Source organism: Aythya ferina (assembly GCF_964211825.1).
Source record: "Aythya ferina genome assembly, chromosome: 6".
Taxonomy (NCBI): Eukaryota; Metazoa; Chordata; class Aves; order Anseriformes; family Anatidae; genus Aythya; species Aythya ferina.
Genome location: NC_140303.1, coordinates 40,453,330 through 40,475,539, shown reverse-complemented (window position 1 = coordinate 40,475,539; position 22,210 = coordinate 40,453,330). Strand labels below are relative to the sequence as shown.

General features: G+C 42.9%; 1 long non-coding RNA gene across 5 annotated transcripts in view; it reads right to left on the bottom strand.

The window, feature by feature from the left end:
- LOC311438903 overlaps window positions 1-16,639 on the bottom strand; it is a 40,457-nt gene extending 23,818 nt beyond the window's left edge. For 3 of the 5 annotated variants that reach the window (XR_014694418.1, XR_014694419.1, XR_014694420.1), the window contains exons 1-2: window positions 16,621-16,638; window positions 16,358-16,473 (exon numbers count right to left, since the gene is read on the bottom strand). This is a non-coding gene — a long non-coding RNA (uncharacterized lncRNA). Of the gene's footprint in view, window positions 1-8,764; window positions 8,885-16,357; window positions 16,474-16,620 lie in introns of all 5 variants that reach the window. The other 2 variants (XR_014694416.1, XR_014694417.1) reach the window with 1 other exon arrangement.
- Between the last annotated feature and the right edge of the window lie 5,571 nt (window positions 16,640-22,210).

The following is a 22,210-nucleotide window of genomic DNA, read 5'->3' as shown; positions in this document are numbered from 1 at the left end:
TCGCACTTCCCATTACCACCGCTGCTCAGAGGCTGTGATTCTCCCTCTCCTTTCTGGCAGTACTGCCAAGGGCTGTGCCCACTCTCCAGGTTGCTTATTAGCTTAAAGCCCAAATACCCATCACTGGCACATGTTTCTTTTTGGAAAGTAGCTCTGCCTGTGGCTGGGTCCCAGCTCATTGCCAGTGGGTCTGTGAGTCCCCAGCAGCCAAGCAGCTCAGCACTCAGCTCCTCCTCAACCTGGCCACACTGAGCCACTCCGATCCCAACAGCTCAGGTTTACAGTTTCTGCCCAATTCTCAAGTTTTCACATTGCTCAACCCTGGGGAATAAGTACAAATTCAGAATCAGCCTGTGGAGGTGATGCATGACGTGCTTTAATTACCTGGGAGCAGCCCCTAAAGCAGCGTGCCCAAACCTCTCCCACAACCACAACTGGAGCAGCTGAGCCCTCACCAGCAGCCATTTAACAAGTATAGATTGAAGTGAGGAATGTGAGCAGGTCACCCCCTGCAATTTCTGAGACATGTCTTGGAGCAGAGGTAATAGCCAGTTTCTGGAGGATACGGTAGCACAGCAGGGCTTCAGGTCAGAGCAATCATTTTAAGGTCTCCTGCTTGGCTCCACTGGAATACTCACACATGCATTAAGGCACAAATTCAAAGAGGCTCTCACACAAAAAGCAACACTCACACGGCAATTATTCAGCTCATTATTTGACACCACCAGGTAACAACTGGGTTTCTTGTTGATTACACCTATGTGCAATTCCTCCAAAAAACATGCAGTATGGTGGCAGAGGGATGGGTTTCACCCAGTGACTTGCCGTGGTTTCCCACTTGGTATCCGTCAAGCCCAGGCTTTGCTGTCCTGACAAACCAAAGCCCCCCAGCCACAGCCCTGCCTCTGCTTCTCCCACAGCAATTCACAGAAACTGGAACCCTTCACTAGAAATATACCCTGCTAGCTGGGCATCTCCTCTGCACCTCCTGCTCAGCTGCAGATGCCATCCCTGAACTTATTTTTCCAGAAGGCAAGAGAAGGACTGGAATAAAATCACATCACAACCAAAGATATAGAGAAAGGAAAGATCAGGTAAGCAATGAAATAACGGAAGTAGAACAGGTCTGAAGGAAACAAATATAAAAAAGTTGTGTATTAAGAAGGGAAGCACTGGATAAAAGCAGGTGAACTATTAGAAAAGAAAAATGGTTAAATCAAAAGGGCTTCTAGGCAGTGAACAATAGATTACAACATATTCCTCTTGTGCATTTTGAAGAGCACTCATTCTGATGCTCATAACTTTCCCTAGAGTGCAGTAGGAAAGATGAGCCCAGCCACACAACCTGCAGACACACTACAGGAGCCATGTGCTCACTCACCATGCAAAACATCACCTCCAAGCCCTCAGCTTTCTTTGCAAGTACTGCACCTGGAGGAGATAACAAAATATAGGGTTTCCTCCTACTTGTGATCAGTGATCACTGCCAAAATCAACCCACACCTGCTGAACAAAACAGTCAAAAAAGAAAACGCAGGGCTGTTATCAGTATTAATTTCAAGAAGTTGCTCAGGACTCAGGTGTTCATGAAATGAGGCCAATATTCTGGTCACACATGTCCAAGCAATACCAGATATCTCAGTTAAAACTGCTAAAAATAAACGCATCACTGCCTTGCAGAAGAGTTTATTGGTAGCATTCATTAAAAAAGGTAAGAAATTATTACTGTTTAAAAACACAGATTCAGATAAAAATACCTAAGAGTTTGACAATGATTTGAGAAGTTTCTTGAGAAAAGAGTTTGGGGTTCAGCTCAAATTCTTCCAAAAACAATATGTGGATGGAAGCTTCACCTCCTTAAAAATAAAGTGTTTTGTGCTTTATTTTCTACTAAAATCAGTATTTCAAAAGCTTCAAGAGTTTGGTTGCTAGACTGAACTAGAGTGCTTGCCCAAACACCTGCATACAAGCAAGTGCTCAGGCAAAGCAGGCTTTGGTTCTGACTGGCAATCCATAGAGCCCTCCAAATGACATCTAAGCACCATGGCAAGAGGTCCTGGCCCTACAGGAGCTGCTTGCCCTTTATTCAGACAGGCTGAGCTAAGCAGGATTGACAGAACTTGTGCTAAGGAAGTGGTAAAGTTTAGAAAAATAACCCCCCCAAAAAAATCTTCCCTTAACACGTCCACATTGCCATTCTTATAGCAAATCTTGACATTCGATTAAAAAAAATCTACTTATGGACATTCTCATTTAAATGCATTTCTCAGTGAAATGTTATGGTGCTCCAAAGGGTAACTCCATCTGATGTTTGTATATTTTAAAGTTTCAGAGCTTTGCTGTTGCCTCATGTTCTGATAAGTTCCTCTCTGTTACCAACAAAGTCCTAATTCATTTAGCATTGATGCTAAGAAATGATTCCTCCCAACAGCACAGCCTCAGGTCTAATAATTCCCAGCAGGAAAAGTTAATTGAACAGCCTTCTGGCTGAGACAACATTTGATTTTCCTTTTTTAAAACCCATCAGCATCTGCAGGTGTTTTGGCCACTTTCTGGGAGCAACTAAAGGGAGGAGTGCTTCCATTTCAGATGGGCACATTATCTCTGATGAAGAACAATTTGTAGAATGGCAAGCTTTTTGCAAAAGGGGAAGGTAAGAGAAAGTGTGATAATGAAAATCTGGTAACCTACAGGCTGCTCAACTGGACTGGTACTGGTCAGAGGAAACCAGTTCACAAAAAGCAAAGGAAGAAAGCAGTGAAAAAAATAATTGCATCTGGAAACCAAGGAAGACAAAATGCAAATTCACTACATGAGTCATATGGACCTTATTAACTTCTGAGAAATTTGTTATTCCTGCTCTATCCTTTATTTTTCAGCAACTCGGAGATGATGCTATCGGTTCCACTTGCCAACAGAGAGACCCCCATACAAATGATGTCTGTAGTGACCTAGGAGCAAGGCAGGCACTTCAGAGGTGATGATCTGACATAATACACATAACACACAGAGCAAGCAGCACAGTTCAGGTACGTGCTGCCTGGCACAACCATGCCAAGCTTTACTCTTCTTGCATATGATGGTGCACTGTGTGATTGTCTGACAGAGCAAGATGGTTTTGAAGGCTCACAGGATGCAGGTGATCATTAGTCCCAATGGCTAGCAAATAATTTTGATCTTTATGCTGAGAAAGCTTAGTTTTAGCAAAAGTGGAGAAATATCAGAGCTTTCCTATACACAAGCAAGAGAAACTGTAATTGAGGATGATAAAAAGATGCAAACTTAAAGACATAATACCATTCTGTCTTGCAGAGGAATCACCACGAGGTCAGGGGTTTGCTCTCTGCCTTACCTCTTCCCCAGCTTGGTTTACAGGTTTGGATCACTTGGACCTTAGCCATAAGAACAGACAAGAGTCCACTTAATTTTTGGTGAAAGTGAATAGCCAAGATAGACTTTGCCATGAGGATTTCACCTATGCAGTAAACAACAAAGTAAACAAGGTACTGTGAGAGTCCAGCAAAAGATACACAACACAGATAGGGCTTCTCCACATCCCCATCCCTGCAAACAGCCATCCCAGCTGGGACACCCACCATCCAACATTGCATTTCCCCAGGCAAGGGAGTTCCCTCCTCACGGGACCCTCCACCCCCAAGTTACCAGAGTGCAGGGCACAGACCCCTGAGGCATGGGGGGTTCAGCCCCCACCCAGCACACACACACACACCCCTATATGCACAGCCCAGAGCTCTACTGGGCACCAGAGGGCTTATTTTAAATATTTAAACTTCTCAACTCTCCGTACTCAGACACAAAATGAAAAATGCATGACTTATTCTTGGTATTTATTTTTCATGTACAAGTATCTCCTGTTTTGTCATAAAATAAATTCCACATTAGACGCAAATACATTTTAAAGATTCGCCTCTTTGGGGGAATGTAAGAGATTAAAGATGTTTTTTCCTGGGAAAAACAAAAAACTGCTCAATAATTTAATGAACTTTTGAAACTTACTCTTACTAGAGATGATCAAATATAAAACTTGAAAGATACAAACACACACATATATAGTCTTATGACTAAGAAAAGTCTTCCGCACGAAGGATGCAATGCTTCACCCTGTAGTTTTCGTAATGCACACATTTATGGTGCCAGAGCAGACTTATGCAAGCCATCTCCCTTTTGGTGTTTTCCAAGTGTTGAGAGGTTTTCTGTGCCCCCTGCATGATCCCTATCCATAGGGCCATGGGAGCTCCATGGCAGGTTTGCTTCTGCCCAGGCCTTGTCCCTCATTTCTGAGGCCCCTGTTGAAAGCAGCCCTGCAGCACATCTTCACGTCAACTGACCAAACCCTAACAGCAACCCGCTTCAGCCAGAGTGCTTCCTACGGGCTCTGATCTGACATCAAAACAACAGGCTGTTCTTGTCCTCATTTACTTTTTCCTTTGATTCAAATTTGATTTTATTGCTCACAAGAAGTGCCAAATGGATTCCTGAGAAGAGGCAAGCGTGCTGCCTAGTCCTGGAACAGAAACATGCAGTGGGAATTGAAAAGTGCAGCTTCTGTCCCAGTTTTTAAATGGAGAAGGTTACAGTCAGTACACAAAGTTTGTTTCCATGGTCCATGTAAGGCTGGACTTTACCAGGACCACCAGCAGACACAGTGAAGACTAGAAAAAAATCAACTGATCCACAGGTTTTCACCACATAACACAAAACTTTGATTATAAGAGAGCACAAGAGTACAAAGAAGCTGCTTCTTTCATCTAGTAACACTTTCCTTACAGCTATTTGTACCCAGGATTTCAGAGGAACCCTAAGAAAATCACCTGCAAAGTTACACCAGTTTGAGAACTTAGCAGGTTTTAGCTAAAACCATTGCTCCACAAAACTCAAATTCAAAACCAAATTACACCATGTGAAGCCTGTAGAACCTATGTGTTAGGATGAATTTACTCCTCATTACTTGTACTTCATCCCTTAAGAAGTTTTTATCAGAAAAGCAACCTCATCTTCCTCGACAGCACCAAGATATTTGCTGGGGGTTTGCCCATGCTCCTGGGATGGAAGCCACCTCATCCCAAGAGGACACATCCAAGGGCTGCATTACTGCCCAGAACAGCGCAGGGAAATCAGGCAGAGGATACTAGTCCACAAAGAGATCACTAATTACAAAATTTCCTTGACTACAAAGTAATAAGGCACCTACAGGTTCTCTCCCACCCTATTTTGCTGCCTGCTGAAGGAGAAGCAAGCTCAGGCACAGAGCATGAATCTGGATTCCCCGAGCAGATGTCTGGTGACTGCCTGCCAGCCTTGCTGCTTTCCCTCTCCAGTTTTGAGCAGACAGTTTAAAAGAGGAAACAAAGCTTCTGGGAATGCTGTTATGATTTAGTCTTTTCCGGAAACCTGATATGACTTGTGTGCTCATTAAAATATAAAAATAAAACATGCTTGCTGCCCACGTAGACCAAGGAGGTAGATTAAGTACCATGCACCCTCAGTCATTGAGGCTGCTCAGGCTTGAAGCATCTACCTCAAATCACTTTGTGAATCATCTTTTCCCTTTGGGGAATTGAAAAAAAAAAAAAAAAAAAAAGCAACCATACAGCCAGTTTCATTTCTTTATCATTTCATCATTGCCACCTGCTGTGCAGTATTTTATGCTTCATTTCCTCCAGTTAGGCTATTTCAGGGGAAGGGGGTATTTTGTTCAGGTATGTGAGGTATTTGTGTATTCTTCTAAAGTGAAGGACCGCTATGAAATGAGAAGCACTGGAATATTTATCAACACAAGGAATATTAGCCATATGACTACATGGAGATCAGGCTTTAAGGTGGCTGTAACCACTCTCACTCCCTGCTTCATTCTAAAAACAGATCTACTCCTGTACTTTTAAAGTCATAGAGCAGTAGACATATTTATCAACCAACACAGAAGAACGTGCTTAAATCCACAGCTATTCCAAAACAGTGTCTGTAAAAGATGTGACCAGCCTAGCATGTTTCTCTGACCCAGGATCAACTGGGGCCATGGGGCTGTTTCCCCTTTTCGTGGGAGCAGGACTGGCAGCTGCAGGACCTTCTCCTGCTGCACGCGAAGCAAAGCTTCAGGGCTGCACTGGCTTTCCTTCATTTCCAGCCCTGGTGATGAATCTGATGCCTGAAGCCCAATTTTCTTCTTTCTTGGACTTCTACCAAAACAAACCCCAGAAAGCCTGTCGCTTTCTTTATAACCTCAGAAGAATTATTGCAGCAGCTGCTAACTATTCTGGGACAGATACTGTTCCTCAAAACTACACATCCATCTTTACAGGAGAAACCTAATGACTTCTTCCTCCTCCAAGTACATATTAGCCTTATACAGATTCAGGAGCATATTTTATGTAATAATAATACCATAAACAAGATAATCCCTGCTCATCACACTTCATACTGCTAAAAATAGAGGCTGTAGTGGCACTCCATCTCTGGGATGACGTTAATAGATGAGCCCACTTGTGCTCATGCAGGTGCCCCCCGTGATGTCTGTTGGCTGGAAAGCAGCCCCCGTTACCAGTGCAATGCAGAAGAAGGGACTCCCAGCACTGCTGTTACATTTTGGCAGAGAAGCACACGTGTGCACTGTCACTGCTTTGCAATCATTTAACTGAATCCTTGAAAGAGGCAAGATTTTCTCCCCCCATACTTCATTATCCAGGACTGAGTCTCTGAAACTTTTACATTTCTTCCCCTGCAAACACCTTTACCCCAGGCAAATTAAAGACAGGTTTGCTGACTGGCCACTGATGCTATGATGGTTGCTCAAGTCTCTCATATTCTGGAAACAGAATTTGACAGTAAAGCAAGGAAAGAGCTAAGCGAACAAGGAAAACAATTTCTAATGCCTTTATATTGATACATGCCTAACTACTCACCACCCCCTCTGCTCATACCACTGAGAGCTGTGCAGGGAGCAACAGAGTTTAACTTCACTGTTACTCACTAAATAACCACTGTCACACAGCAGCCAGTATTTCTTATTTCATGCTTTTCTAGGAAGGAACTGAGTAACCTGAAGGATGGCAGAGTCTTATTGCTCAACCTTTCTGGTACTCCAGTAGCAGGCTCCTGGGTCCTAGGTTTCCTGGTTAAGTAAGGGGAGAAGTGTTCAGACCAATGCTGGCACCCAAAAGGCTGAAAGCAAAGCCTGCTGGTTTGCAGTTAAGCTGGAAGCAAGGGACCTCCAAAAGCTTAGCTGTGGTCTAGCTCAGGCAGAACTGGTACCAAAAGACAAGCGACTTAGCCCTCAAAAATGACAGCAAATTCACTTAGGACTTAATTAAGAGTATGAGTTACACTGGAAGCGTGAATCAAGTCTAGATGAAAAATTTTACTTTCATGCCTTAAAACAATTTAGCTCACAGTAGGTGACAGCTAATGCCTGAAATCAAAGTGCAGGCGAAGGCAGAAGCTTCATTGCCAACATACCAAAATGACAAGGAAATGATTGCTTACATTGAACTTCTGGTTTTCTACAAGATAGAGTGAAATATATAGATCTGGGACTTGACATCCTGATTTTTACTGGTGAGGAAAAACTTCTCCTCGGGAACTGATATTTTTGTGGTGTCTTTAGTTCCTCCTTCTGCTCGCAGACAAGCAGCCACCTCTGATATATACATTGGGCCAAATGAAATGCTACAGTGCAAAACCCCTGTGGCTGACTCTAAACTTTTGCTTATAAGGAGGACGTTATATATTTTGCACAACTCCAATATTTCTGCTGTCCTCTGTGACCTAAAGTTAGCTAAACAAAAAATATCTTCCCTCTCCTCTCGCTTTTCTTAAGACCTCTGTGAACATTTAAAGGTCACTTATAACCACGTTTTAGAAATAACACTGCTCTCCAGCCTCCCCTCCCCTCACGCCTCACTTCTCAGATGGATTTTGTCTTGTGCCCTTTGTTCACCTGTTTCTCAGCACTGACTCCGTGGGCGAAGCAGCCTGTGGGTTAAGCCCAGCCCTTCCCTAGGGGCTGCAGAGATCTTTGCTGGCTCTGAAGGAACCGAAGTGCCCATTTCAGAGCTACCAGACAGCAAAATACCAAGGAAAAACCCTCCTTGGAGGTTACTGAAGTACCTTAGGTAACACACCAGTGAAGCTAGAAGATTTTACTTTCTTTCAAGTGGCAAAATAAGATTTTAAAGTTGAGGCAGTTGCTGTGAAACTGCATCATTGTCCTTCAGCCAGCCCCTTTTGTCCCCAAGAACTGCTCTTACAGAACCTTTATCACACACTTAACCACTCCATCCACCTGCTCCCACCATTCTTTACTGTTCGTGCTTTAGAAATATAACCATCTGTCCCACAAGGGTTAGCATTTCTGAAGAGTATTTTCACTTATACAGACATAACACTGAAGTGGCTCAGATGACAGTAACACCAACTTCTCCTTGGAAAATGAAAGTAAAGAGAAGGAAATTGGATGGAGAAGAACACAACAGCAGTATTTAACCATTTGTCCCCCACAACAGCCTACCCCATCTTTTTTCCTAGCCTAGAGAAAATCATAAAACGGTTTGAGGTGAGACTGATTGGCCTGTAGTTCCCTATGTCTTTTTCCCCCTCTTTTTAAAAAGAGGAGTTAAGTTCCCCTTCTTCCAGTCAGTGGGAACTTCACTGGAGTGCCACAATTTACCAAATCTGATGGACAATGGCTTAAGAACTTCATCTGCCAGTTCCCCCAGGGCCCTCAGATGCACCTCATGGACCCACGTACCTCCATATCGCTTAGATGGCCTCAAACCTGATCTTCTCTAGTGGGCATTTCTTCAAAATATAACTGAATTTCAGCTGAACAGAATCTTGAGCGCCACAGTGAAACTTTTTGCTTCATTATCTGTAAAATGAACATTAAAGTTCACACCCCAAAATATGATGAACTTAAAGAAGTACACATGACTATAGTACTTAGCTCCTCACCCAAATCATACTAGACATCACCCCAGAGAGGAAACAGATATGGTTAGGATATAAAAACGCTAGGAGTCAGTGTGAGAAGGAAAAAAGGAAGAAAAATAAGATGTTAGAGTAAGGAAGAGGGAGGGAACTGGGGACCTAGATGAGGCTGTACCCTTTCTCCTCCACCAAGACGAGGAAGTCTTCTTAGTAAGCTCTGTAGTTTTTGGTGAGGCAGAACTGGGACAGCATTTTGCTAGTACTGTTATCATATAGTAGCACTACTGCAGGAAGTGTATTTATCAACAGCAGTTCCAAATCCATTGTATCTGTTGCCAAATTAAATACGTTCAACTTTGTGAGACTGTCTCAGTGAAAGCTCTCGGCCAGGCTCTGAAACAGGCAAACGCTGGACTCTGAAAATTCTTAACACAACATGCTTGTGAGCTTTTATTTGAAGCAGTGATCAGTAAATGCTACCTTCACATCTGTTTCTAGTCAGTGAGAAGCATCACAAATTGATCTGAACACAGATTTTTTAAATTGGAAGCTAATGCACTCCCATCTCTACCAGTGACCAGAGCTAGCAATGAGCAGGTAGCTCACCACAGCTGACTTGCCCATTCTCTGCCTCTTCCCTCAGACAGGTAAAAGGGGGGCACACAACCGCAGTCTCACTTTATAAGCTCAGAGCAGAGACATTTATCACAACCAGGTGACAAAGAACTGAACAGTTGTTCAATACAGCAGGCTGGAGTCGAGCACAGCAGCTGGAGATATTAAAGAGGGGCAAGCTCATTTTACAGCCTGTAACGAGGCATGCATTTATGCATGTTAAAGTGTGATTAGTCACATCTCATGCTTCAGTGTGACAATTTATTGTCACAAGGATGAGGAATGATATTTCACTCCGAATTTGCTGGTTATCCTGTCACTGCTGGGAAGAGGTACCTACAAGTGACACAGTGACACTGATCCGCTCTCCGCTCCTGCCCTGAGCTTAGAGGTCAAATTAATAAACTCCCAGTAACTGACAAGAATGGGGAAGTATCAGAGAGTAAATTCTTCTTTTATTAAATTGGATAACTGCAAGTTCCCAGATGCTTTTATTCATTGTGCATAAAATGTAGAATACACAAATAGAGAATTTTTGAGAAATATGAATAGTATTCATTCCCCCAGGTGCCAGCCTGCAATAAATTCCTGTCAAGGTCCTGCTCCACATGCCAAGATGCTTTGGGCAGAACACAACACACTGCTGCCAAACCACTGGTGCCACTTGTGCCTGGAGCTATAGCAAGGGGCAGAAGAGAGGTGGATCAGATTGAGCACAAACTCTCCAGGACAGCACCTGCCTTCCTGCTCTGTGAATAAGAGCATAGATCAAATGCAGTCAACTTTCAGGTGACAGTGATGCACTCACACACTGGGAGCTCATATAAGCTCCCACCCTCCAGGTCAATGTGCCTGCTACATCCCAGCTGGAGTAAAGAGGTGCTGCTTCACAAGCTTCATTTAGACATGACCCTGGGCAACCTGCTCCAGGCAGCTTTGCTCAAGCAGGAGTTTGGACCAGATGCCCTCCAGAGGTCCCTTCCAAATCAGCCATGCTGTGACTCAGAAATACTGAAAATGCAGATCCAGAAGCCAGTGTTTTTGCTCGAAAGCCAATTAGTTTAGCCAGTGTCCATGCAAACTGCACATAGCTGGTGCATGGCAGTGTTCCTACAGCCATAAATACCTCCCCCCTCCAGCTCTCCCATGGCCCTGGTTAGCAGTAGGGAAATTACCAGGAGGTGTCACTTGCAAAATCCCTGTTCCTCAGCAAGGGGGATATTAGAATAATTTGAATAGCAGACCCAGGAGCATATAAAAAAATAATTAACAAACAGTAAAAGCAAGACCATTCTGATCTTTTACAGGGCTGAGTGGGAGGAAAAGCCATCAGGTGAATCAAATGATTCCCAGCAAGTTTTAATGGGATTCACATCAGTCCCAAAATGAAAAAATATCCAGAAGCCACTGAAACAATGATGCCTGTCTATGCTGTCTCTCTGAGCAACAAATGAAAAATAAAGTGGCAATTTACAAAAGACTGTTTCTCTGTGTATGTCAACTTTTATGGTGTTAACTTCACTTTACTGAAGATAAAAACCAACTGTATTTTGGTCATACATCCCCATGCATTGCTTATCCATTAATCAAGTTTTAAGCACAAGCCTGTAGTAAGGAAGTTTTGCAATATTTTTGCATTCATTAAACATCTTCTCTCCCTTCCTTTAGCCCATGCAGGCTGAAGATTTTATAGAATATCTTTATTTGACAGGAAAATATACTTGTGTTCTTTTGTTGGTGGTGGTTTTTTAAGTTTCTAGGAGATTATCAAACACACAAGACAAAAAACACTGCAGTTTTCCAATTTATCCTCATTTCTACCTACATCCTTCAGCACAAGCTGTGCTGGTCCAGGAAAGCAGAGGAGCACCGCACACATGAAGCTCCTGGAACAACTCCACAAAGTGTTTTCTCAGCAATTCTCCTACCACCTCCCTCCTCCAAATCAGCTTATGTTGTTTTCACAGGAAGATTACAGGCTACCGGGGAATAGCAAAGATCCATTTGCAAGAAGATGAGCACCTTTTTTTGAATGTCCCATTTTGAATGAATAAGATGTGCTACTAAATGCAAAAGCAAAGCCAATTTCTTCCTGAGCTCTTATTTTAATGTGATCTGCCACCGAAAATCCCTCCAATTTGATTGTGTACAGCCCACTGCCTCCGCTGCACACATGCTGTTATGGTATTTTGCCATTCAGCATTAAACCACTCTGATCTCCCTCAAGGTAAAAAAAAAATCAGGAATACCTAAGTTTGTAGCAGAAATTAATAGTGAAAAGATGATTTCTCTTCTATACACTTCTGACAAGGGAGTGATTGACAATTCTCTTCTTAAGCATATCTTGACAATTAGCTCAGAAGATGGCTTCTTCCTTCACCGCTGTCTTCCTCATTTAGGAGAAGAAAAATCCTGATGTTTATGAAGCACCTGAATTATTGCCACTTGTCAACATTAAACCAAGCATTTAAAATCTGCAGAAATGCATACATTTCATCATCCAATGACCTGTGGCTCTCTAATGACTCTACCATGTCAAACAAAGGTGCAAACACGTTCTTCGTTCTGAACAGCATCTGCACAAAACCCAGGTTTCATTTAAAGGGTTGATTTGCTTCTTGTGTTAATTCCCCATTTGAAGTCACAGTTCCCTTGGGTATCACAGCTGGATATTACAGGAATTAATTTTGCACAACAGGCACTGAACTTGCAGCATACTGATGGGAAGCACACAAGAACAGCAGGAACTTAAGATCAGTCATATAAATATTCTTTAATCTTAAGACTGGTAGTGTGTGGAAGCCTAGAGAGTCTAACAGGATCAAGATTGGCCTTATATTTCCTCTTTATGATTAAGGAAGTGTAGGAGGCTTTCATTTCTTTAAAAATCACTTCTCAGATGAAGCCTCAGTCCTCTTCCCTGGGAAGAAATAATCAGAATAAGGTCATGTAAGTATTACTGATAGAGGAAAGAAGAACAAGTCATCAGCTGAAATAAACTCAAATACCATGTTTGTGGAGTAGGTTTCACAAGATATTAGCACTCTGCAGAAGATACTCACACAGCATCACAGAGCAGCATTATGCTTTGCCAGAATTAAAGGCAAACAAAAGCAAACACCAGGAGACTTTTTACTCTGCACAGGAAAAAAGTTAGTAACGCAGTGCTGTTGTGTCTGCACTATCAGTTCTCTCAAAACTCCTTGTGTGTTACAGCCAACCAGGTGTTGCTGTCATCATGAAGAGCCAGAGGGAAGTGCATTTTTGTAAATCCCTATTTAAAGGAAAATAAATGTCAAGATGCAAAAACAAAAGGACAATTGTATGTACCTGATGTCCAAGAAGGGCACTGGAGGAATGTAGCCTGGCGAGTGAAGATAACAGGCCAAAACTAATAAAAATCCCATGTACTTGATTAGAGAAATGCACTATACCACACAAATCCCTATAGGAGAGTTGATCTCGACTAGAAGCTCAAGTTGCTGATTGAAGCAAATGCTCTCACCATCAGCCAAACCATTTGCTACATCTGCATTTTTCAATCAATTTACTATTCTGGGATGGGAATCTTTGAAAGATATCCATCTCTTCTAAATATGAAAGAGGAAGAGACATGAAGATTTTGACAAGCCTCCTAGAATGGGAAAACAACATTTTTTTGCTATCCTGAAATGCATCTACTCTTTACAGTTAAATTGGTGCCCAATAAAATCCACTAAAACAACAACATTTGGACATGCTACTATTTAAATAGCATTTCTGTAGATGTAAACTGGCAGTGTACACATATATAAGGTTTCTATTTTTCTTGATGACTTCGTGCGTTCCCTAGGAATTCTTATACTCCAGAGAAAACTGTTGCATGAGAACACCCCATTTTGGGAACTCTGGTACTAAATCAGTCTCCAGTTTTATCTTTTGAAACACAATCTTGTTTTACAGATTACAGAGGTGTAAGTTCACAAAGGAAAACAAAGTATTTCTCTGCCAAATAATTAACAGAAATAATGAGAAACTCCATATTTGAAGTTCCATCTCTAAGTGCACTTTCATTAAGATATGGATTTTAAAAACTTCAATATGCACTCAAACACAAATTTAAGAAATCCTGTCCCATTATAAACTATATTCAATTACTATGCATCAACCTTTAAATCATTGCACGTAAGGAGGCATAAAATCATAGTATATGGAAATAAAGGAGCACATTGTTAACACTATAAGCATCTTTGCCATTTCTCTAGTAAAGTAAATTAATAGTCACATATCACCTCTTTAAACTAGACCAAATCCTCATGCACTATATGGAATAATATATCTCACAATAGCTGAAAGGTGCTGTTAAATGCTAAGAATTGTGGGCTGTATGAGGACTTTTATCCCTTTTGTGCACCTGATGTCTCAGCCACAAAGCTGCTCAGGACTGTTCAGATACAACTAAGAAAATGCTCCAGAACAAAAAAAAGTGTCTGAGTCCCTGGGTCTGAGCTATCAGGGCCAGCATTTCTGGACAATGGAGTCAGGCTGGGTAAAACACAGCCTTCAGTTGAGGATTAATGCTTTGCTCACTTATTTGAGAACTCAGCTTGTCCTCTGCAATGGAGGCTTACAGTGACATGCATCTTAAAGACGTTTTTCAGCACAGCTTCTAATGTCCAACATGTCACACCCCTTCTCTCTGCCTAGAATAAAGGACATGCAACGATCTCCATGGTGGAGCAAGAAAATGAGTTCTGCTTTGGAGGGGCAGTCTTGGAGCGCAGCCAGACAAGGGTTTGACTTCTCTCCCTGTCCTCCCTCCATTCAGAGTCATCTTTCACATTCTCTTTGTACCGTAACTAAAAGCCTTTCTGGTTGCTGTAACTCAACATTTACAAATAGCTTCCCATGAACCATGCTACAGGGCAAAACTAGATTACAGTTCTGCATACACAGTCCCTTCTCTCACCAAATCGAGATGTTTCTCTGCTTAAGTCCCTTGAGAGGCCGGTGCTGATATATCCTGGCAGAGAGCTTGAGGCCAGGGATCACTTAATGGCAGGTCAGAGTGGAGCACAGCAGCCCTCTTGGAGCCTCCAGCCCTGCTTCACACAGAAACGTGCCCAGACTCACTAGGACATAGCCAGAGGAAGGAAAGCACAAGAGAAAGCATGACTTTGAACCCAGACTTTTCTAGGAGGCCCTCCTGGTTAGTATTTGCAGATATGACCATGCCACCTGGCTGGCTAACAGTCTTCTCCATTTGTAGTTCTGCCAAGTGTCAAATCCCAGTCTACCACTTCATTTTCTTCAGGAACTTACCTCCTAAATATTTAAAGTTTCAGGCTGGTGGAGATATTTCATCAAGCATGAATCTCAGTGGAGATCATTTATTCCTTGCTGTGACATGAAGGAAAAAAAAAACTAACAGCAGTAAGTTTAAGGCTTCTTCCAATCCATATTCCAGCACCCAGAACAGATAGCCAGTACCAGCCTGCAACCTGCACTTCCTAAGTTGTCAGTGCCATGCTGGAACACCCAGTAGTGCTCTGTAGGGTATTAAAGATGTCTAACCAACTCATAATGACCAACTCATAATGCAGGAGCACAATAGCTACCATTTTTGTGAGTGCAGAAACCCAAGACTGCATGTAGTTAGCCAAGGTACATATTGGTAATAGAACAAAGAAATCACAGACAATACCTCCCACTTCCTCCTCACCTGGCACACAAGCACCATCGTTAGTGCAAGCTCAGCATTTGTCTCCAGTGATGGCTACTCTCCTAAATACATTCCAATTAATCCTTAAATTATTCACAAGTTCAACTGCTATCAGCCTGTCAAGCAAGGAAATAAGAGTCCATTTTAAAAAGGCAGAAGCTCTTATTCTGGCATTTGAGACAGATTTCCCACTAAAGCACAGCACGGAGCTCCCCACACACTGGGTTCAGGTTTCATTCCTCTGCTGTGCGAGGTTAAATGCCAAGCTCCTGTCTCCAGAGCTGGGCTACCAATCGATTGGAGAACTGCACTGCAGCGCAATCAATTCCTTGTCTTCAAGGAGATTCAGATGTTTTGACTTCCACTGAAGACAGTTATTAAGGTGTCTTGTTCTACTAAGTATTTCCCAATTATACCTCCTGAAATATTGCACTCATTTCACAAAGCCTCCCTTAAATCTTATTTCCTCAACGATACTGCATTATAATTCGTTTCACAGGAGGCAGAGTAATATAAAACAGCCGAAGAGATACAAATCATCTCGACACCTCCTCATCACTCAGGAGGTCAGCTGTATGGTTTGTGATGTAGGAATAAAATGAGTTAATGGACTGCTGCAAGTAAGGGGATCATTAGTGGCCTCGGAGCTTTATGGGGAGCATCCATGAAGACTACCCAGGAGGACACAGGCCTCTCCAACTTCATCACTGTCAAAGCCTTCGTGTGAATAAACAAAGCCAGTAAGTACTTCATAACGTGAAGTACTGAATTAAGGCTTAATGACACCACCAGAACAGAGGCACTTTTCAACCTCGCCTTTCTGCTCAGAAAGCAAACTATAGCTTAACAATAATAAATTATTGCAAGCTGTAGAGCAGGGAGTTTATCTTTAATGAGCTTGCCCAGAGATTTGTCATCAACAAAAAACACTGGGGGGCTCTGCAGGAGGGAAGCCCCCACTGCTCCCAGCAGCACTGCCCTCACACAGCACCCAAGCTCCTATTGCCCCAGGGGGCACCTTCAGGCTACACCCATGGAAACCCTCCCATGACAGCAGCTGAAGGACAGAAACAGCAAATCCCTCTTCTCATGGCAGACCTCTTTTGGTTTTGCTGCTTCTAGTACCTTGCTGGAAGTCATCAACACAACCACGTTTGTGCAAGGAAGGCTTGGTTCTGCATGCAGAAGCACAACACTGAGGGCAGAAGAAGCTACTAGAACAAAGAAGGAAAAAAAAAGCCTCAAAATTTTCACCAAAACACTCAAAGAAAGGATAAGAACTTGAAATTAAAATTCTAAAATTCTTATTAGGCAATTCAAACACTAACAGCTTGACCCCCAACAATACAATGAAAACAAACCTGTGCCTTTAGTCATGCTGACACCAAAAGAAAAGCTCTCCTACCCTCCCCAGCCTAATTTATGTGCTAGGAGCTACCTGCAGGTGCAAGTAACAATCATCCCCACCTCCTCCCTGCAAAGCTGCATCTGGGAAGGATAATATTAAAGGAATTATAGCAATTACCAAAGCCTGATAGGTAGCGCCTGTGTTGCTCTGCACACAGACCAGGGCTGTTGGAAAATACCCAGTCCTGCCTCTGCGCCTTCCCAGCTCAAGCATTCAGTAGGACACAGTTGTCACCATCCGATGTCATTTTTCATCTTAAGGTGAAAAGAAAATAAAGTAATCCAAGATGCCTGTAACTTCAGAACTGACAAATCCACACGGTATTTGTGCAGGTGATTAATCATTAGCAAACAACTTGTTAATTAAGGTTGCTGATTAAAAGATGTAAACATCAAAGCTGCACCTGCTTTCTAAATTGATCTCTGTTAAAGTGTAAATATTTTATCTATACAAGATGGGAAAACAGAATGTCACCAATGTTTAATCTGTACCATTCATTACAGATTTATATTAACCTTTAGAAAAGCAGTGACTAAATCCCGGTGTTCAAAATGAACCACTGTTAAGAATTAGACCCAAGTCAATTACAAATTGAAGGATGGTGCTTTCCTAAAGGACAGAGGGTGGTTATTATTATTACTACACCATTGCAAGAACGGTCCTAAAAAAGTAAGGTTGAAGCGGGACTCTCCTCTGCTGTAAAACTGGCATGCAGATATAGGTTAAAGTTAGAATTTTCAATCTAAATACTGGCATTTGTTCTTAACACGCAAGGAAGACATTTGCTCAAACTCCCAGGAGATCATTTTAGACCACTCCAAAGCAGAAATGCCTCCACCAACTGCGGCTAGCTCTGCTTGAAAGCTTCAAAACACTAGGACGTGACACTACATATGAAATGGCTTAAAGCCAAGGGATCATATTAAAAATAGTTAAGCATAGACACACACAAAGAACATGGGTATATTTCACTCCTTTTGTTCTAATAACCCACCATCAAACTGATTCCCTAAAAAATAGGGGAACGAGAGAGGGAGGGGGAAGACAAATACTATTTGCCAAGCAAGAAAACAAAGCACCAATAAGGCAGATTATTCTGCCTTTGTCAGTATTTGTGGTTATTATGACAAAATGTAACTGCAGGGAATAGGACATTTTTCAAAATTAAACAGAAGCTATAATTTATATCCTCCATAAAATTATGCTATTAACAGGAAGCAAGGGGGAAGTTGATAAAAAATGATTTCATGCACAATTTCTAGATTTGATGTGCAAGAGAAATAGATACAGTGAGCTCAGCATTGGGAATGCATCTTATACTTTGGCTGTAATTATTTCTCTCATGCTATCATGTTACTCAACAAATGTGAAGGATGGAGAGACTACAATTCAGTGTATGTTAAAGAGCTGGCAAAATGAAGTTAAGGACGAGCATGGGCTTACAGAATTTCTGGATCTGACACTGTTCTGATGCAATGCTTCAGTACCCATAAAAATGAAGAGATGCAGGAATCAGATAGTAGTACATAATTATAATGTCAGAGGGTAAAAAATGCCTGAAAACACAGGCTAAAATGAGCGTTATTGCCTAGTGCATTATCTTCTAAACCCAAAATGACAATAGTTTTACTGCATAATTGCACTTTTATTGTTTTATTGCACTCATTAGGAAGAGCAGCCTTTCTCTCTTTATTCCTTTCTGACTACTTGTCTCCATTGCTCCTGGCTGCTGGCCTAAATCCCTTATCCAAACCTATCTGCAGAGCAACCAGCAGTGGTCTGGAAATAGCTGGCTGGTCCTGGGGCGCGTCCTGCCCAGCGTGCAGGTGCTGAGCCCTATCTGGAGACAGGTCCCCATGCTCTGCGAGGGGATCAGCGTGGGTTCCCATGTCTCCCTTCCCTGCAGTTGGCACAGGGAGGTTGCTGTGGGGTCAGGGGGAAGGGAAATGTCCTGTGCTACCATGAGGGCAGGAGTTGAGACCATCGTACATGTGTGTGTGTGTACATGAGACTTTCTCCTCTTGAAGTTTGTGCTTCCTCGGCACCACAAACATCAAAATCTATGCTAATGGCTGTTAAATCTCCAAATGTCCCCAAATCCAGCGTGTTGGCTCGGTTTGTGACTTTCTTCTTCATTTCTTTTCTCTTGGGGCATATTTCTCCTGGCGTGCATCCATGTGGATCTGCACGTTATCAGACATTGTAAATGGCACAGTATTTGTGCATTCAACATGGGGCATTGCAGTGTTCTTGCTCGTACAAAGGCAAAATGCCAGCATAACCTCTGAGGTCAGGTATATCAAACACAAAGCTGCCTTGCTGCACCAGCTTGGCCAACCACTGAAGAAACACATAAAGGGAAGAAAGAGCTCTCACCCCCAAGCCCTTGGGTAGCACCACAGCTCATAGAGTCACCTAGGTCAGAAAAGACCCTTAAGATCACCCCGTCCTACCATCAACCTGATGCTACTGAGCCCACCACTAAACCACATCCCTAAGATTGGAGTCTCCAGGCCTGCAGTGAGCTGGGACTTCAGAGTACAGCGAATCCTTTCTGAATGGCTGTGCAACAAACTATTAGGAACTACAGCAGGGACTGGTAACTGAACTCACGATGCACTGACAGAAGCATTTGCAGCACCTGCTCACAGTAAGAAAGGCTGTCACTTAGTTAAGCATCAATTTAAACAGCACCCAGGACCGAATCTGGATGCACTAATGAACAAATAAATTATTGACACTAAGTGCATGGCTGTGCTTGTTCCACTAGTCTTGAGGGCTAAGCTTGCCAAGATGGATATAAAAATCACAGATTGCCTTTCTAGAGCCAGCTGTATGAGGCACAACCCAGTTACTTTGGTGCAGGTCACACTGACTTCAGTTGCACCGTTTAAACGCGTGAGGAATCATAAAGTTAAACACTCAGGATGCCCACTCCTTAAGGCAAAGCACAGCCTGCTTTCAGAAAGTTCTCCACCCCTCCTGTGCTTTATAAACCATTTCTCATACACGATGGTGGTGTTCAACCCTTGATGGTCTCCAAGTTTTCCTATCTTAGTGAGCTGGGCAGAACGAGTGGCAGAACGAACTGCCTTTTTCTGTGGAACCTGGCTGTAAGATACTGAGGTGAGGCACACCGAAAATGAAGCATATTAGATATTTTGGTAGAGTTGGGCGCTAAAAGTTGGGGTTAATCTACTGGAAATGTTAAATGTGACAGAAAACAACAGAAGAGATGTCAGAATCCCTCCTTCATAGCTGCCTGGCTTGTATTCTTTTCTAATATTTTAATTTCCCCAGCATATGGTTTTACTTCCAGGTGTTCAGATAATTTGCTCCTTACAATGGTTAGCCATTTTTCACTCCGTTCTGCTGCAGTACCTCACCAACAGGCCTGCCTAGAGCTTCACCCGTGTCCAGCTTTGCAAGCAAGAGGGGTCAGTTCACCCCTGAGCTGATGTCAACATGATTTAGACTCAACCCTTTGTGTAATCAATCCCAGATTTGGAAATCCTGAAAATAAAAAATAAATTCTGACCCGGAGTTACTTTCCCAAGAACATCTCCTTGGCTGCCGTGAGCTGGCATCCCTCTACAGCCACCCACGGCAGCACAACAGCTACACAGGGGACCTTGCTCTGCACTGGTCAGACCCACAGGGAGAGGGTTCAGGTCCTGGATTCATTTATATGTTAATATTTACTCCTCAATTATTTTATATCTTAATTGTTTATTTTGTTTGATTTATTTATAGGTGGAGGCATTTACAAGAAAGAGGAGTGAATAACTTGGTGGTAACAGCTGACTGGCACCAAGGGACTGTGAATGTGCAAGTCTGTATGTAGGGCTAAAGAGCACCAAAATTAACACACATCATATTAACGGGAAATGTGGAAATGAAGCAAAGGAGAAATGTGGAAACAAAGAAGGAGCTGTGCTGCAAAAGGCAAATCTCTCTAAATCAGCTCATGGGCACTCTAGTAACCACCAATGCGGTGATATCAATTCAAAAACATCCAATTCTTGGAAAATGCTGCTGTGTATATGAGAAAAATGTTGAAACCACTAGCAATATGCATTAAAATGTTAATATTGACTCTTAAAACTTCTCATCTCAGGGTCCCCAGCTGCTTCCCAGGGGACTGGGTGCTGTTACTGCCCTGTTGCACAGGTGGGGAAGCAGAAGAGATGTCAAGCAGCCAAGAGATGCTGCAGAGACTCAACAGGGGCAGCAGAAGGGATCTGCTGACTCCCAGCCAGGATGCTGTGGCCTGATAGACTTGGTCTGGCAATATAATATTTCAAAAGAGTCGTGCCAACATGTTTGAGAGTAGGGAAGTTGATATTAAGGACATCAGCCAGGAAAGCAGCAATACATTATTCAGACTGTTTCTTGAGCATTCACATCTCTGCTAGATGCCAAGGCAGCTGTCCAGATTTTATTCTTTCAATTTAGTATGAGAGATGCAAGAAAGAAAATTGCATCAATAACCCAAAACTATGCTCTCTGCTATCAAAATGAGAATTCAGAATATTAAGCATACCAAACATGTAAGTCACTTCATGCCCTTTTGTTAAGTTTTGCCTTAGATTTCAAGTTCTCCCCAATTTACCTCTGTAAAGGCTGGTTCCTTGGTTAACTTTAAGTCTCTGGAAGACACCAAAGGTCTCAGCAACCCAAACCAGATGGTGTCTCACCTCTTGAGACGAAGTCTGGATTTGGAAGAAGGGCTAACCCCCTGTGCCTTTTCCCCCTTTGCTCTGTCTGCTCTTTGCTTATTTTCAGTCCTTCCCCATGAGATCTCAGCGTGTGGGGGTCCACGCCTGCATCTCAGCACCCAGCTAGACACTGCACCCACCTCTCCTGGAGAAACGCTGCAGAATCAGGCAGCATTGGGAACGTGACAGGAGCTGCAGGAGAAGTTTGCAGAGTGCTTGGAAATGGCGTACAGCTTCCCCGAGAATTCAATAATTCATTAAGAACTGGTTTGGACTTTGATCAAAGCTAGTAATTCATATTTGATAGCCCAAAACTCACAAGAAACACAGGCAGGCTGATCTGCAAGGCTGCATCAAACCCCGATGCCTTTAATAGCTAATTGAAAATAATAGCTTTTTTGTGGTGATGTTGATACCTTCAAAGCTTTCCAGCTGGGTGTGAAAGAAGTCAAAATGAAAGCTAAATCAAATAGCTGATTAAAAAACAGCAATGAAAAAGACTACAGATGGAAAGCGAGCAGTCACAATCCGACCCGAACGGTAAGCCTACTTTTAGGGATCGCAGATATCGGTGGATAATTTGGGCAGAACATGCTCAGCAAACCATTTTACTCACTTTGTACGCGGTGCTGAACCCAAACCCACCACTGCCTCCCTCCTCGCAGGGTTCCCAGCACCGTGTGGCTGCTGAGCCCCTGCAGCAGCTTCGGGCACAGCCACCCACTTTGGCTGCTGCCATCTCCTCCGCCACCAGGAACAGGGTACCCAGGTGGGACAAAGCCCCCCCACCCATGCCCATTGCAGCAGCCAGGCTCTGGGGGCTGC